The following is a 17,795-nucleotide window of genomic DNA, read 5'->3' on the forward strand; positions in this document are numbered from 1 at the left end:
ATATCGTTAGGGGTTACTGTTACTAAAGTGTTAGATGTACGGCTACGCCTGTTATGTCAATACAATTATTCAATCGGGCTAGGCCCTAATCACAATGAACTTAACAACTAACGTTAGCACATTAGCAGAACACTTTGTATAACGTAGTCACGTAGACAGTACAGGCCCACTACTGCTAACGTTAGATGTATTTGTAGGGCTAGGGCCAGGTCCAGGGCAAGGGACTGTAATCTACAGAAGTCTAGATCTATAGAGTCTAATCAAATACTCAAGACCTGTATAAAATCTAGCGGGTCTGAAGTATAAATAGCTGGCGTCTAGAATTAGGATCTAACCTTAGTCAAGATCTGGGCCACTGATTCTACCTAACGTTTATAGAGGTTTCTAATTCTAGTAACCTACTAGATATCTACTAGGCAGTTTTGTTGTAAAGACCCAGCTAGTAACAAGGCCTAGCTAGACCTAAGTTTAGACATCTAGAGGTTCTAAAATCTATGCATATATTATATATCTAACGTTAGGCTAACTTTGATCTAAGTAAAAGTTCACGTTAATTAGATCCAACATTTCTATCTTGATCTAACATTAGAATATCCTAACATTAGCTCTAACGTTAGCAGTCTCTACAGCAGAGGTCTAAGGTTGACGCGATCCACTCTTTATGGTACTGTAGACCTACATGGGTTTAGAAAAAGAGTCTAGGATTTAGGCCTAGGTGTTTTATAAAAGTGAGTCTACAACCGAGTGATCTTGCCATTCGAATATGCCCGAAATTAGAAGAGAGAGAGAAAGTGTTCAGTCCTGACTGCCAACCTCTCCTAATCTGTGAATCATTTACATGTACTCTTCTACTAGTTTACAAATAAGATCTAGGCCTAGTCAAAAAGGAACTCTTTAGAAATGCCCTTACTCATATAAAGTACCAACTTCTTATGTTAATGTCTCATAGAATAAAGGTTCATTTGAAAAAAATGTAAATATCACATTTTTATTGGATCGTTTATACCGACTCACTGAAACCTGAATATCTTTCTTCTTTTTTAAATTTTCAAAAAGCTAAAAAAAAAAAAAATCACATCTCAATAAAAGAGATACAGGATATATCTATTGTTATAATTGATTTGCATGGGGAATAGAGAAAATTATGTCAATGCCAAGATGCCTTTTCAAAACAATCAAATTTCAAATTATTATTTTTTTCACTGTTAGCTTATAATGCTGTGCTTTAAAGATGGAAAAATTATTTGAGTCATGTTGATTTCTGTTTTCAGCTAGATGTACCAACAAGTGGACAGACTGAGTCTTGTCTTCAAACTTCGCCAGAGAGAGACATATCCTGACTTGCCAAAATCTAATTGTAAAGTCTGAGCTCTTTCTACCTGCAACAAAGTGCAGAACAACCAGAAGGTAAGAAACGGTAAATGTCTGAAATACATTATAGCGGTCTAATTTCAAATATCTTTTAAATGCTAAGTTACTAAGTGCTTCATTATCAAATGTATCAATTAAGTGCCCAGTTGAAAATAATGACAAATCTAAATACATTGAGTATTAAATATTCCTATTCCATTTGAATAAGTTGTAACAAGCATGTTTTCACTTTGGCAGTTGCATTACAATACAATGTACAAGTACTTTGCAAACAAAGAGAGGAGAAGAATTTTATATCTCCATTTATATACAAAGGGGAGCAAATCTATGATCAAATGTGTATTCTTGTTTTCTTGTAAATTCATCGCATGTTCTATTGTAGAGGATCATATGAAAGAACGGTATTCTATCCACTGAAGGGGAGATGATATAAAAATCAAACATAAATGTAATCAAGTAAGATATTATACGTAATGAAATATTTCTCAACCATGTCAAATGGAAATGGCGGTGGCACAAGTGTTTAATGTGTGCACAGATGAAAATACGTCTATAGTCTCAAGTCAATTTACTTTCCATTATTATTATGTTGCGTTAAGTATGATGTAAGGGCAATATGCTGTGATGTATTGTTCTTTATTTTTATCAAGGTGTCAGCAACAAATGGACACACTGAGTTCGAGATCACATCCACTAGAGTGAGGGGGAGATAGAAAGATATCTTGACTGCGATGTAAATGCCCTTTCCAGCTCACAAGTAAGTGTCAACGATTTGAAATTAGGAATATTATCTCATGAATACAAACCGATTTATGCAAGGAAATCATATCCTGATCCACATACAAATGAGAGCATGATAAAATCAAATATTTGTGTACAGGAATTATAGGTGTCAAGATGACTTCCATCCAATAATAATTCATTTTCAGTAAGATACGGCTTTAAAGCATCAAAGATGATAATAACAATGACAAGATTAATGTATTACATGTAATACACGTTGACAGTGACCTGAAGATCCAAAATCTCATACTAAGAGATTCATGAGATCGTGATGATTAATTCTAATTCATGATGAATGTGTTTGCTTTTTGTTGCAGTATAAGTATCCTGTTTCACTCATAAAAATGATAACTTATTTAAGTTTCCGTTAATTATATTTTCGACCAGAATTAGCACAAAGTGGACAAAATGGACCCTGCAAACCACAGCCAACTACGGACAAGAGAGAAAAAGAAAGAGACATGTCCTGACTACTAACTTCTAATCTGTGCATCCTGTACCCTATTTCGAAAGGAAATACGGGAGGTAAGCAATAATGCATGTAAAATGTAAACCCCAAATAGGTTGGAATATTTTGTCAAGCCTTTGACATCTTGACCAAATTTTTGACTGTCGATCGTTCATTGGGCAGAAAATTAATGCATGATTTGCTAAATGAATGCAGTACTGCATATGTATGTAGTCAATCACTCCAACAACCAAGATTCACATGAATTAGCTGATTCTTTTTTTTTTTTTTTTTTTTTGAGCCTCTGTCAAAGATGATTGCAGGAGTCTTTGTGTTGTTGCAGTCATCCATTCACACCGTGGCACATCTGTCCTATAGATTCTCATTTTGCAATAACTTAACATGTACTCAGCAGATCATCTTCAAATTTGGTTTTATACAGAAGAGATAATTACCCGGGCTTTGTAGCATTTTAGTTTCTGTTGTGATTTTGCTGCTGATTGTAAATTACATGGAAACCCTGATTTCTATTGACTGTAGAGCATTGCTACCATGGTATTGTATTTACCTTTGGATGACAAAGTTACCATAACCTCTAAGCAATTTGACTTTGATTAGTTATGAGGGTATTGATGTGAAAGGTCACCGGGTTATCATATGCACGAAAGTGTTGAATGTATCCAGTTGCAGTATCAGACAAGCACTACCTTGAAATTCTTCTGAATGGAATAAAAAGCTTAATGGAAAGAATTGGATATTTGGATCATGAAAGTTTCCTACATTTTATATTTCATTGTGTACTCACGGTTAAATTGCTGCAATTAGGATCTACTGTATAAAATATACTTTACCGTTTTAAGGAAACACTACATACATGACATATAGAGGAAATCAAGTAACCATATATCTTTAGCGTATATGTCACTGTGTCTTCACCAAAGATTAAAATGCCCATGTCACTTTCCTCATCAAGTAAAAACAAATACGCCATTCTTTTTTTTTTTCTCTCTCTCTCTCTCTCTCTCTCTCTCTCCAGAAACACCCTGCTAGGCTATCCGGTCCGCATCCAGATTCCGTATGAAGAATGTCATTAGAACCTGAACTTACATGTGGAATGCATCCATCTAATCTTCTCAAATGTAATCAAAATGTGCTTTCAGGACTATTATATAAGTTGAATACAGCTGTATATATATATGAAAGACATGTGTATATATTAGGAATTTCTACTAATCCAGATCAAATGCTTCTTTTCTAATCTTTTTTGTTCTTATTTTCTTAAGTGATGAAGTAAAACAAGGTCTGATATCAAAATGTGCTCAACACTACTTGGCAAACAGAATTTACAATATGATTTGATACAGATCTACTTCCAATTTTGATTGCAGCATTAAAGGGATGAGGGATGGTCTACTTTTGGTTGAGATGGGGGCTGAGATGGAGATTTTTGTGAAATAATGAGAACCCTGTTATGAAATATTAAAGAGTAAACAATACCAAGAGGAATTCCAAATTCATTTGTTAAAAATTGGTTTTGAAAAGGCTGAGATGTACGAAAACAAAGAGGTCCTAATAAAAGGTGGCACCCACTTTTAATTATAATCATTCTGTGTCACTTTCTTAAAAATTTCTCGGCCATTTCAAACCAACAACTTTAATCAAACAAACTTCAGATTACTCTAAGAATTTGATGCTCTTTCATGTTTCATAAGTTGTTTTTAATTTGCTTGCAAAAAGTTAAAGTCTGAATCTCCATCTCAACCAAAACTATACCATGCCTTTGAGACTCACAGTTACAAGCCGCATCCTACTAGTTCATGGAAATTGATCCTCTCATTTCCTTTTAATCCCAAACGCCACTATTTTAATCCTGTCAGATTGGAATGTCTTTTGTTTTTGGTTTTATGGGGGGAGTCAACAAAAGGGATGTGAACTCTGCCTTTCTTCATCAGATGGAGGAAAATATATGACATGTTGGTCAGAAAAGAAAAAGAAAACTGCATGTTGAAGTGCTTAAAAAGAGAAAACTTCACAAAGGAACAGGGAAATAGCACAGAGCATGTTTTTTTTTTTTTTTTTTCTAGTTCAAGATATGAAAGACATAAGTAAACGGTTCCAATCCAAACACCAAGTACAAGAAGTAGTGAAAAGAATATGATCTGGTCAAGATGTATGTTTTGCCAGTTTTGTTGGGTTTTTTGTCACATATGCCGTAATTGTCATGATGTTGGTAATACTGTAATATATGTTAGCTATTCAGGGCCCCAGCAATGTATTCTGGTACTTGGAATAAGGGAAAGTATTAGAGGGAAGCATTACCCACGCATTTTGGAGAGGCAATTTCTTTTTTTTTTTTCTTCTTCTTCACTGAGAGACAAATACTCAGTACAGATATCTTAGCACACTGGTCTGCGGAACACAAAAGTGATATCAGACTAAAAGCAGAATCTTAAAAATTTGGCAGTCACCATTCTAATTTAGTTGTACAGTGACGAAAGTTCAATGCAACAGCGTACTGTCATAATTAGCTAGGATATGTAACCACAAATTGTGAAAAAGATAGAGATATTGAAATATTGCTAAAGAGAAATGTTTGTTTTTCTTACTGGTGTAACGTTTGTGATGGTGGACACATAGTATATGTCACATTAAAAAAATGAGTTTATCAATGCAGTTATTGTAGTCAGCGCAATTTGTATTGTTGATTTTCAAAGTCTTTGGATGTATGTCACAGAGATTTGTTCATGATAAAAATTTTCACTGAGGACTCATTCTTTTTTAATGCTTTTAATCATTAAGAAGATTGCTTTCAGATGGAATTTTTGTTTTTGTTTTCAGATGTCCACAAATCGAGACTGAGGTTCTTTACCTTTCAAAACGAAATAATGTTGAAGACAAATAATTATTTATATTTTGCAGGATTCAAGCATGTTCTTACTGTGTATGGTATTTCTATCAGAATTTTGGTAACCAGCAACATAGATGTCGAGTGCTGCTATTCTAGTAAATGTACGCTAATGGCAAATCATTATTTTAAAAAAGAGAAATTGCCTCGTTTGCTGTTTACTGTATTTCATCGTGTGTTGATATAGTCCGTGAACGCTGTTTGAGACGGTGGTTGCGGGCGTGATGTGCACATTGTGTAGTACGTTTTGTTGGTTGACTGGGAATTTAGAGTGTTGGTGATAACTGAAATGATTTTTTTTTTTCCACAAAGATGTGATAATATAGAACAAAAAAAAATCGAATTGCAAACAATCAATTTGTTACATGTCTGCTCCAAGGACATAGAACTTGGCAAAGGATAAATATAATCTGCACTATAGACTAGATAATTTAACCGACTTAATGATGGGAAGGGGAAATGAGGCTGTTATTGCATTGTACGCATTTCAATTCTAGTTCCTTTTTACTTCTTGTTTTCTTTTTTGAGGGTGATATTTGCCTTACCTTTTCACACAAATATCTGGGATACATATGATATTCTTATGTCGCCGAATAAGTGTGCGTTCCAAACAACATTCATGTAAACAATCAACCATCATAAAAGAAACATTTAGTAAGTCTTCTGCGGGAGGATAGATCAAAATAAAATGCAAACACCTCGCCTTAGAACATTACAAAAGTAAAAGTGATTTCGTGCCTATCCCTTGCAGGGCTGCGTTTCAGGGCCTGAGAATGCAAACTATATAGCATTGTATTGATAACCATGAACTCCCAAGCATTCTCGGGGGAAGGGGTGAGTATGCAGGATGGGAGATTTGGTATCGTCATTATCCCCAGTAAAACGTGATTTGTTATCACGGTTTCCATGACAACCATTTCCAAACATAGTAAACAATTCATATATAACTCTTAGGTTTCATTGTTAAACATAGATTAGTTAGATTGATACATTTTTCACACACACACACACACACACACACACAAAAACATGTTTCAACACTTGTACGTTTTACTATCATGAATATTTGAAATTTTCAGGGAGTGACCTAATAATGATCAGTTGCCATGGTAACAACACTACTGACCACCCCTCTTTATATTTTTTTCTTTTTTTTTTTTGCAAAGAAGCACATTTCAGTCATATCAAGGTGCCACAAAGGGTTTTTGCAGTCAGCTATCCAACCTGTCCATTGACTTCGCCGATTATATAAGATAATATACCTACACGCACTATACCATGTACATTATATGGGCCTACGCTATACATTCGATTTTTCATTCAAAATGCGCGTCCAGTGAAAATACATCGTCCCATTTAGGATACCATAAAACGAGTTATCTTTCGCCTTATCTTATAATTTCTTTGCTGCATAAGATATCAGAACATATATCATATTTCAAAAAATAAAAACTTTTGAATAGATTGATTTAGGTAGTTTAAAAAAAACTTTGAAATATTGGTAGATTTTACAAAGTACAATTTTGAGTAAATCACGGTTTTATGTTTCATTGTGCCATATATGTGCGTGTGATATTCTACATTCAAATGTATATTAGTCAGGTTCTAAACTTGAAATGGAAGATAATACATTTCGAGTTTGAAAGGTACTTATCAACCATTACTTATTTCGATAAAAAAATAAAAATCGTGATTTTTGACATTCTTTCAAATTTTGGGCTAAAAAAACATTTTTCGGCAAAAACGCGCTTGACATCCGGCCGTACGATAAACTTCAGTATTTTTGCAAGACTTTCAGCTGGGAAACTTAGCATTAACAAATTTTGCCGTCCAAAGTAAAAAAAATCGTCTTGGCTGGCCTACTAGACGTGTTAAAAGGTCAATTTTCATCAAAGCACTGTGGCTATATAACAGCTTTAATTCTTTTAAGAAATATCAATAAAATGCACTATAAATTACTAAAAACAAAAAGTTTAATTTGGATCAGCAAAATTATCAGGAAACTTGCATTCGATGACATTATCGTGGAGCTCCACATTACACGAAGTACGTCATGCAAGTAGCCATCTTGAAGAAAGTGACCCCAAATTATCCCTGCTTCCGGGTTGTTTTTTTCTCTCTCTTACCTGGTTATATGACGTAGGTGTTTAGAGATATTTACGTCGGTACATCTCCACATGTTGCACATGCGAAATGACCAGTCAGAACTCGACGAGCAGTTCGTTTTCCCCCTAAAAATCTTGTATTTTGGTGAAGTTTGGATAAAGAGGCATCAATTTTGTGACTTTGGACTCTGATTTCTATGGCAAAATCTCAAGGGTTTAAAAAAAACCGGTCTTTATTTGATTTTTGTGGATGTTTTTAAACTAGAAACCACTTGCATTTACAGTAAAAACCTGTCGCATTTTGTCGCAACAAGGATAAGCAAGCCGGTGTCGGGAGATCTTTCGGGCATTTTTCGGGACGCAGAATCACGGTTTCGGAGGTAATTACGTAGGTTCGTATTTAAGGCCACCTTACGTGTAACCGTTACAAGTGAAGGGCCTGCTACTACGTGTTGTGCTAATTACTTCATTACTATGCCGTTTTTGCCCATAGAATTTAATTGATTTCCACAATGATCGTTTCCAAAATAAGTTTTCGTTGTCAGCCGGTTGTTCAGTACTTGTAAAGTATGTTTTTTTCTTTCAAACCACCTTAACACTAGTATAACACTAACACTTCCAATAGTTCTAACCAGTTACTAAATAGACTTTTTAACGTCAGGTCTAAAGAAAACTTTATGATAATGTATGTTTCACTTTTCAAATTCAGATCTTTAAATTCTGACATTACATGTAACAGTTAGACAAAGTCCAAGTTTAAATCGGCAAATTACAAGTAATTCAATCTTGTCTTGAGTTTAATTTGATGAAGAAGATGTTGGGTTTTGACTTTGAAGTACAAATGTTTACCAATGGCCCTCTGTATGTATGAATATGATTGTTGTTAGATAGGTTAATCATTAATTATTATCATTGGTCTATTGTTATTATAATTATTGTTATTCAATATTTAACATTAGTATTATTATTAACAACTGCAGAATATCTCGCCAAGATTTTTGAGGCATGCACGAGATTTTCTTGTGCACTGAGTGCGTAGTATCCCGGACGAAATAAAGCACAGTCAGTATAGTCGAGAAATCTCGTCTGGAGATCTTGGCGGGGTATTTTGCAGTTAAGCCAATTATTGTTAATATTTATCTTAAGCTTATTAGTAATACTAATGTTTTATTGTCAGGCACTAACTTGGTTAATCATAACATTGGCACAGAGTCTATGCCTAATTGATTAGTATTGATTAGAATATTATGATTTTAATTTAAAATGTAATTTTGCAATATTTTCAGGCCATTTGTGATATTATCCAGCAGTGGATCCAGGATTTGAAAATTGGAGAGGAGGGACGAAATTCAACGAACTTTACTTGTAAAACTCACAAAGGAATAGTGGAATACCCAAAAACTCCACTTGACTTTTTGGAGTCTTCCTCGATCAGTAACATTAACAATGTGAATGAAAAAAAATATAACCGTATGAAAAAAACAATAGAATAAATTAAGATGAAGTATACAGTAAACTTGCTATTTAACTTTTTTTTTTTTGTCTCTACATGTCTGTGAAACAGGTTCATTTTGGTGCATAAAACCATCTTTTTTTGTTGTTTCGAAAACCTGCATGGGGGGGGGGGGGGGGTAATAGAGTAAGGAGAAGCAATTCTCCATAAATTGCCGCAGAAGACATACAGTTGAGTGCGACATTCGACAAGCCATAACTCAGTAAATAAATATCCAATTTCAATTATCTCTTCACCATTGGATTTGTCTCGCTGAGACCTTTAATATAATATATGGTTTGGCCATATTTCACGATTTTTTTTTTTTTTTTGGTCTAACATAGCTACAATATGCCAGGAATATATCCCCCATAGCATAATAATTTGCATCCATGTGAAAATGAGGGCTGCAGCAACCTTAGTAATTGTGTCACTGCCTCACATTGACCCATACTGAGCACAGAGCACACCCACATCCGTCCCCCTCCCACACACACAGTCACAAAATAAATGAATAAATAAACAGAATATTGCCTAAGCCTCATTAGCTCTTTAAGGTCTGACTTACTCTGTGTGTGTAACAATCATTCATTGGATAAATACTGATTGTAAAAATTATACATTATATACAATGTAGCAGCCTGTACACTAAAATATTCATATTGCTCAAGTACATTGTATACCTGTAGAGATTTGTACGTATCTGGGAAATAATTCAAAAGATTCTGTTTGGAGAATTAAAGTTTAATTGGCTTCGTGCGTCACAAACCTTGATGAATCTGACATCCACAGACCTTCACAAGAGCATTGGCCGTAAGTGGGTAGTCAGCAAGTCATGCTGAACTCTCTTGCATTGTACCAGTATGTACATTATCAGAGATCAAGTTTCTGTGTAAAATGCACCAGAGGCATCCTTTGGCAGAGATGGTTACCCTGTATGACTTTACACTGTACATAGGCCTTGACATTCAAAAGGTTATTTTTGGTCCAATATCATTTTTATCATAACTCTTCTGTGTCATTTCAGTCAGTGAAATAATGAGCCTTCCCTTTTTGAGTTTTTTCCATTTCAGAAAAATCCGCTTTAGGTAATAAAGCATAGCAAACAAAACAACTTTGGAACTATAGCAACTAAAGAAAAAAGTATACATATATATGACAATTTGCATTTAACATACATGTAGAACTGTATTCATCATAAAACCTTCACATGGCCTTGGCTTGAATGATGGCAGCACAGTATGCCTATTAAAGTTGCAGGGGAAAACAGCACACTTTTTTTATTGTTATATAAATCTGACTAATGCAAGAAGAAAATTACAGCCTGTACAGTCTAAAAAGATCGAGTACTAAAGCACAAAATTTTCAGGGGTGGCAAATAGTGGAGAGCACAAAAAACACACACACTGATGCTTCAAATAAAAAAAAAAAATATGAAATCTATAAATCACTGATAGTGAGGACAAATGAAACTTGGAAATTGCTTGGATCATGGCCATGTCAATAGAATGTTTCAGATCTATACAACATATTTTGACAGACTGGACCTTGACATTATATCATGATGTAAACAAGAACTTACTCATACAGCCTACAAGGTACATACCTGGTATTTTTTTCTCATAAAGGTCAAAGCAACTGCTTGAATTTCTTCTTGAACAAGACAGTATTTTTGAGCCAGTGCTTCAGCATAGTGATGGAACATACAAAGTAGAAAAAAGGCACAAGCAAACAAACAAACAAAGATCAGCAGGTATTAAATGGAAGTGGGGGTTACAAAGGACCGATAAGACACAAATCAAAACAAGGAGATTGACAAGAATCCATTTCTTCAAAGACCTAGCACTCACCAGGTACTATGTATTCCTCATCGTGTCAACAAGTAAAGAACTGCAGCATACAGCTGGTTTGTCTAATCACACACAAACAGTAGCTACACACACGCACACACACACACACACACACACACACACACACACACACACACATACACAACAACACAAACAGGAAGAATGGCATGACTTTTATATAACTGTCTAGATAAAATTCTAACCTTTTCATAATACTTTTTATGAGAGGGGGAAACAGTGCTCACATCTCATTGACCTGCAGACCAGAGGTAAAAATCACCACATTGTATGCAATAATTCTGTACACAATGAAATGCATGATCTAAATCTCAACACCTGGATCCCAGGTACCCCATCTACACTTGATGTGGGGGGGGGGGGGCAGGAGGGTGGAGGAGGGAGAACAAAGTGGTAGAGTGGAAACTCCCAAAGGAGGTGCCCTCTACTCAGCAACTGTAACCCTTGCCAGAACTTGGGGTTTCTCCAGAACTTCACATGATTTCACAATAGAACCATATTGCTTGGTTTTCAATGTTCAACACTGGCATGACGTCTCAAAACTCACAGACTGTTTTCATTATTAGTTTTAGAAGAAAGGAGCATTCAATAAATATTTAATGTACATGTAGGCCCCTAAAGGATACATCTTCAGCATATATATTAAAGAAGACCTACTGTACAAGTACATGTCATGTGTGAAATTAAGGATATGAAAACTCTTGCCATGAATTAGAATGTACTTTGCATATTCTTGCACTGACAGACATAAAGTGTCATATGTGCTCAGGAAAAATTTTACATACCGGTACATTATACTTAGATGTCTGGCGATATCCACAACTGTAGCCAACCAAAATAAAAGTGGATCACCTTAATCTGAATAAATCATTCAATTTCATAGGGTTAGGTAATTTTTGTAGATTAATTTCATAAATCATCTGCTCAAAGTGAACATTCAATGAGTGAAATGGCATTTCCTGATATAATTTTTCACCGGGCATTCAAATGGTAACTGTCTTGGAGGAGTCTGCGCCTTTGAATGTTTCTATAACAGATACATGTACATGTATATGGCGCCATACAAATGCTGTGGATCATCATCATCATCATCATGTATCACACGTTACCCCAGGGTACTGTAGTACCCTGGGTTACCGCGTTGTGTAGCGCCACCTCACGTCCACTCGAGGACAGCCACAAAAAATGCATGCACTGTGTGTGCGTGTACATAGTATTTCCCATGCCACTGCATGCTATACTATGCGTGCATGGCACGCTGTGCTACCAATAGCGTGTGCTTCAGTGCAGTGCAGTGCAGTGGCTAGCGCGCGCTAGCTCCAGCACCAAAATAATTTCCACTTTTTGGCAACCCTGGGTACAACCTTTTAAAAAATAAAAAATAAATAATTCAACAAAATGGCTGATTTTTATTTGGTACCCCGGAATACCATTTAGAATGTATGTCATCATATATGCAGCATTTATCATGAATAGCAACCTGAAAATATAACATTACCAACAGGTTTGATCTTCTGAAATGAGCACAATCATGTACACACTGGCCCTCTTGTAATTTCTATCAAATGTCTGTACGTCAGTATTGCTGAATTTCCTACTGAGGAGCACCCGTCAATAATTACTATTGTCACATACACACACTCTGATATAATGCATTTTCAAAAATAGTGTAATGGTACAACTAACCATTCATAAAAGTATTTTTTGAAATGTGAAAATAGTAGGCCCTACAATCAATGAGAGAAATATACTGTAAAATTGGAAATTTTCATGCATTTCGCTCAACCAGAAGCTATATAAAGAAGTAAAAATAAAAGCACGCAAATTTTTTTGCTTGCCATACAATGTATGTTCCAGTAGTTGATGTCTTGATTTCGCAAAATCAAAAACAGGCAAAACTTTTCTTACGCAGCCAAGAGCAAAAAATCAGTCGCGCAAAAATAACAATCCACTTTTACAGTACCGGTACTCTTTCCATTTCAAATCCACTTTGGGAATGAAGAAGAAAACACACTAAACATGGTAAAAAAGAAAAAAACACACACACATAATTATTGGTGGCTCTGTAGAATGTTCATGAAAAAATGGAAGTGTGAACCATGCTGATTCACTCTCCTTTCCACTTTACAGGCTCTGAGTTTCTAACATATTTATTAAAGCGGTGTGAAGCACTCAGCACTCAACAGGAGACAATCGTTGCCATGGATACAGTATGTGGATATCCACCACCTCATGGGTGTAACTGGCTATAAACCTGATTATTGTTGATAATGGCGTCTTCACAGTGGTGGATCCAGTGGGGATCGCACCGGGCACACTCCCCCCTTTATTTTTTGCCAAAACAAAAAAAGATAAAGAGAAAAAATGGGGGCGCATGCTCCCCTCCCCCTTAATTTTGTAAAGACGCCCCCTCTTCACGGAATTCCTGGATCCACCCCTGCTTCATTATGCCCTCAATACTTTCTGTTTTAATACATTGTATTGTAGTTGACTCACAGGGTTCAGTAGACCTCAAGTTCCTTGTGAATTACAGCCCATCTACATACATTGTATGTATATAGTAAGTAAAACATGTGTACTAAAAGCAGAATGTTTTGTAAGTTACATGTAGTAGCTGATGAAATACTAATGTTTGACTGGTCTCTCTTAATTACTAGTTTCATATTTCATGCAACTATAATTATCATTATATATCATCATCGTTGCTGTTGTTATTATTATTATTATCATTATTATTGTGGTTGTTGTGGTTGTTTTTGGCCACTGGTGTTTTGTTAGAAGTTAGTATAGAGGACCCACTCACGACCCACTCAAGCATGAAAACAAATAAATAAAATAAATAGTTTCTTGTCCTAATTATCTTTCTTTGCCATTGCATTTTTCTTTATTTTTTTGGTAAACAGCAAAAAAGAAAAATTTTGATTGATTTTAGCTTTTTCCAGGGTCTCCATTGAAGCTTGTACACGCACAGCCTTCATGTTGTAGTGCTGCTCTTAAAAACAAAGTTATGGAAAATCGACTAGCTGAATAATATTGTGCCCTGGATCAGGCATTATCAAATCCACCACGTTGGGAAAAGGCAAACAAAACAAAACAAAACAAAACAAAACAAAAACAAAAACAAAACAGTGCCCTAATCCTCTTCTTTTTTTTTAATTTTGACAAGAAACTAAAATTGTTGTTGTTATTTGGCCTTTCAGAGTAAATTCAATAAAATCTCCTAAATTTTAGTCGATGCAACTACTGGATAGAGTTCTTTGAGGTCCAATGTCCATGTTGTAGACTTATATCTGATGTTTTGACTGAGGCCTATAAACTGCCCTGTCGCCATATACTAGTAGATGCTTTGCATTTTGCCAGATGTTTTAGATCCAATGTTTGCATTTACTGTGCACTTTGCCAAATAACAATTTGAGTAATATCAAGAAGAAAAACTTGGGGACCTTCTCTCAATCGTTTTGTGAGTCAAACTACCCATTCTGACTTTCTGGATTTAACAGAAAAGTTTCAGGCTCCTGTCTTTATGTTTATTAGAAGATGCCCAATATACAATTGGATGACAGTTGCAATCAACATTGTTAGTAAAATCACTGCTGTCATAAATCGAGGAACTACCTCGTATGTGCTTAGTGTAATGCATTATTTCATAATCATATTTTTTCTTCAAATTATTTTGATACACACACACACACACACACACACACACAATCCCAACCACGATTCTCCAGTGGCATCATTTGTCAATCATTGCTAACATAAAATACTATCCATATGATTAATAAGCAAATAATCAACGTCCGTGAAGGTGATGGGACAAACTATCACTTCCGAGGTGATATGGATGTAGCTATCTTTCCGAAGCGCAGCTGAGGAAAGATAGCGTACACATTCAGATCGCCGAGGATGTGATAGTTTGTCTCTATTGCCTGAATCTAAAAGTTGATTATTTGCTTTATATTCCACATCTAGGGTCCTAGAAATTCTCATTTTATTCCACATCTGAAACTGTTTTAGCTGTCTTTAGGTATCCTTAGGGCTTAGGCTACGTATGCGCGTAGATGACAGAACAATGAATTTGCTGCACGCACTGCGCGGCACTGAAGTGAAAGTGCCTTGCACTGTGTACTATCAAATGACCTAGTTAAATGATAGTCCACAGTGCAACGCACTTTTATTTCGCGCGTACTCATCTCGCGTTAAGACTGTATGGACTGCCAGAGACCAGCAAAACAAACAGCTGTCTTTATAGATGACAAAACAATGAATTTGCTGCGCGCACCGCGCGACACTGAAGGGAAAGTGCATCGCACTGTGTACTATCAAGTGACCTAGTTCTCCTCAGGTGATGTGATGGGCAAAACTACGCTTGATCACGTGATCAGCTCTTGACCAATCCTATAGCAAGATCAGTATGTGGAATATAACAAGTGATATTGGAATGCACCTTCTACTTACTAGACTAGGCATCTTATAGGGTGCGTTCGAGCGCTCTATAACGAACCAAAGCGAACTGAACCAAAGCGTACTGTACCAAACTGTGCCAGTTTTGGAGCGTTCGAGCGCTCTGTTGAGAAAGCGTACCTCAAGAGTTATTTTTTAGAAAAGGCCACGCATTTTTGTAGCAGGAATGTCATTCACCTGGCGCTTGAACTACTTACAGCTGTCCCAAACAAAGAGAATAATGTTCTTGCATTGTGACGTATTTGCATGATATGCGCATGCTTTACAATGAACTTTTGGTACGCTTTTGGAGCACATCGGGAAGTGGTCCACTTTTGGCTTGGTACAGTACGGTAGGAGCTTTAGGAGAGCGCTTGAACGCACCCATGGAGTCTCTGAAGACAATCTGACTACTGTAAACAAGAAACATTCGCGATATGAAACTTTTGCAAATTGGAGCCAACAATCTTTTTTTGCAGCATAAAACTCAATGTCTTCTGCTAAACATGTTACAAGTAATAGAGAAGCACTCTGAGAGCACAGACCTCTGTAAAGCAACTCATTCCCACTACTGATCTTGTTCCCAAAATGAGAACAGTGATTTCCATCCATACATAAAATCATGCATGCTGAAAGTAGCCCGATTTCCCAATGTAGAAGCCTTTTGTTACATTGTATGTCATCAACTTTCAGCTGCGCGGCAAGCCTCGCCCCAGCAGAAACTAGAGCATGCACTGTAGGCACGTATGCAAACCTCAAAAATGCACTGCTTGAACTCTGGTACGAGTTCACTGACCCAGTCTACCAGCCAAAATATCATAAATCCTTCATAAAATCCAGATTTTTCACAGATCACTACCTAAATTTAATCATCTGTTCCTTGTGTCATTCTTAACTTTTCCTGTAAGTTTCATCCAAATCCGTTCACAACTTTTTGAGTTATTTTGCACAGGGATAAACAAACAAACCAACGGTAATGAAAACATAACCTCCTCCCTTGTTGGCGGGGGTAATTAAATCTTTTTACAATGACTGACATGAACAGATGATGTCCCTGGCAGAATCTTGGGTTTATTTTTTTGTGTGTGAATATATCAATATCCAGTACAGTAGACGAGTCTAAGCTGAAGAAAGAAATGTTAATGTAGCTGAAAAATTATAATGAAATAGACTATCCTTGCACATATCTGGTCAAATAAAAGTGATGTTGAATCATGACATGAATCAACAGAGAAGTAGGGCCTAACAGCCGTTAGGCATTAGATCTAGTACAGTAGAACACTCTCCGCAATATGCATACTATAAAACGTTAGACAGAGAAAGATCAGTCTGTCCGGAGGAGCCTTTTATTTTTTTGACGTTATCGCTCTCCTCCGGAGAAATGTGTATAGGAGGGGATCCATGAAGCCAGACGCAGTCTCCGCGGAACATATCCCCGACGACCAGATACAGACCAATCTTTCGGTCAATTATGCATGCTTGCATTTTTTAGGCCTATCCATAGGCCCAGCCTATTTTAGTATTACCTGTTCTCATGGTTCTACATGTCAATGATTTATTTCTATTGTTAATGATAAATGTATAGTTTCTAGGGCGTACCGGTAATAAGCAGATAGTATACATTATTGATCACTGCTTCAAAATATCGAGAATAACTTCACGTACGAAGGGAGCGACTACCTTCTGATATTGAAGGGCAATGAAGCGTACAACTTCAAGGACAATTGAATTGCAACCTTGTTCAAGAACAACTGACACGGCACAGTAAACTTACAACTGCACGGGCATCAATCTGTCCGACGTTTCAACGACAACGTTCCGCTTGTGCGAACTTCAACACTTGCCGGGGAGCAACTCATTCACGGTCCACGGACGTCTCTGATCCGATGCAGTGATTTCTTGATATTCTTGCCACTGGCGTATTTACGAGAGGGTTATTGCTTTCTCTGTCACGTTATCCTTGTAATGTCAGATTTCATCATAAATTCAGGGGATGTCGGGCACACTGACAATCAGTAAAATTGCACGAAATTTGCGTCCCACTTCGAATCCGAAACAAAAACTGCGGGGATGCTCTCCGCATCCACCATCCAACACAATTCCGGGATTTGAGGATTGTGCGATGCGAATACAGAGTACATTTGTACTAGCAGGTATGTAGCTTTTGCTTGAAAGCGCAGCGCTCGCTCACACACGTACACACAGCTGCTAGTTTAGTACGTTTCAGGAGCTGCATCTCATCGCTCCTCCTGCTTGACTTGCCACAGAGATGGCGAAGACACACAGTTATGATTGCTGTGTAAGTAGTGCAGTGTTAGCTCTGTGTAGTCGGAGTGTACCGCACGCCTAAGTTACTGAAAACAAGCAACTTTCAAGGAAGTAG

General features: G+C 36.5%; 1 protein-coding gene across 1 annotated transcript in view; it reads right to left on the bottom strand.

Moving 5' to 3' along the window:
* The window catches only part of LOC140228997 (paladin-like), a 65,333-nt gene extending 47,864 nt beyond the window's left edge, over positions 1-17,469 (bottom strand). Inside the window, exon 1 of the mRNA XM_072309260.1 lies at positions 17,187-17,469. The gene's annotated coding sequence lies outside the window, so the exon portion shown is untranslated. The remainder of the gene's footprint in view (positions 1-17,186) is intronic.
* Positions 17,470-17,795: the final 326 nt, after the last annotated feature.

This window comes from Diadema setosum, chromosome 5 (assembly GCF_964275005.1).
Source record: "Diadema setosum chromosome 5, eeDiaSeto1, whole genome shotgun sequence".
Classification (NCBI taxonomy): Eukaryota; Metazoa; Echinodermata; class Echinoidea; order Diadematoida; family Diadematidae; genus Diadema; species Diadema setosum.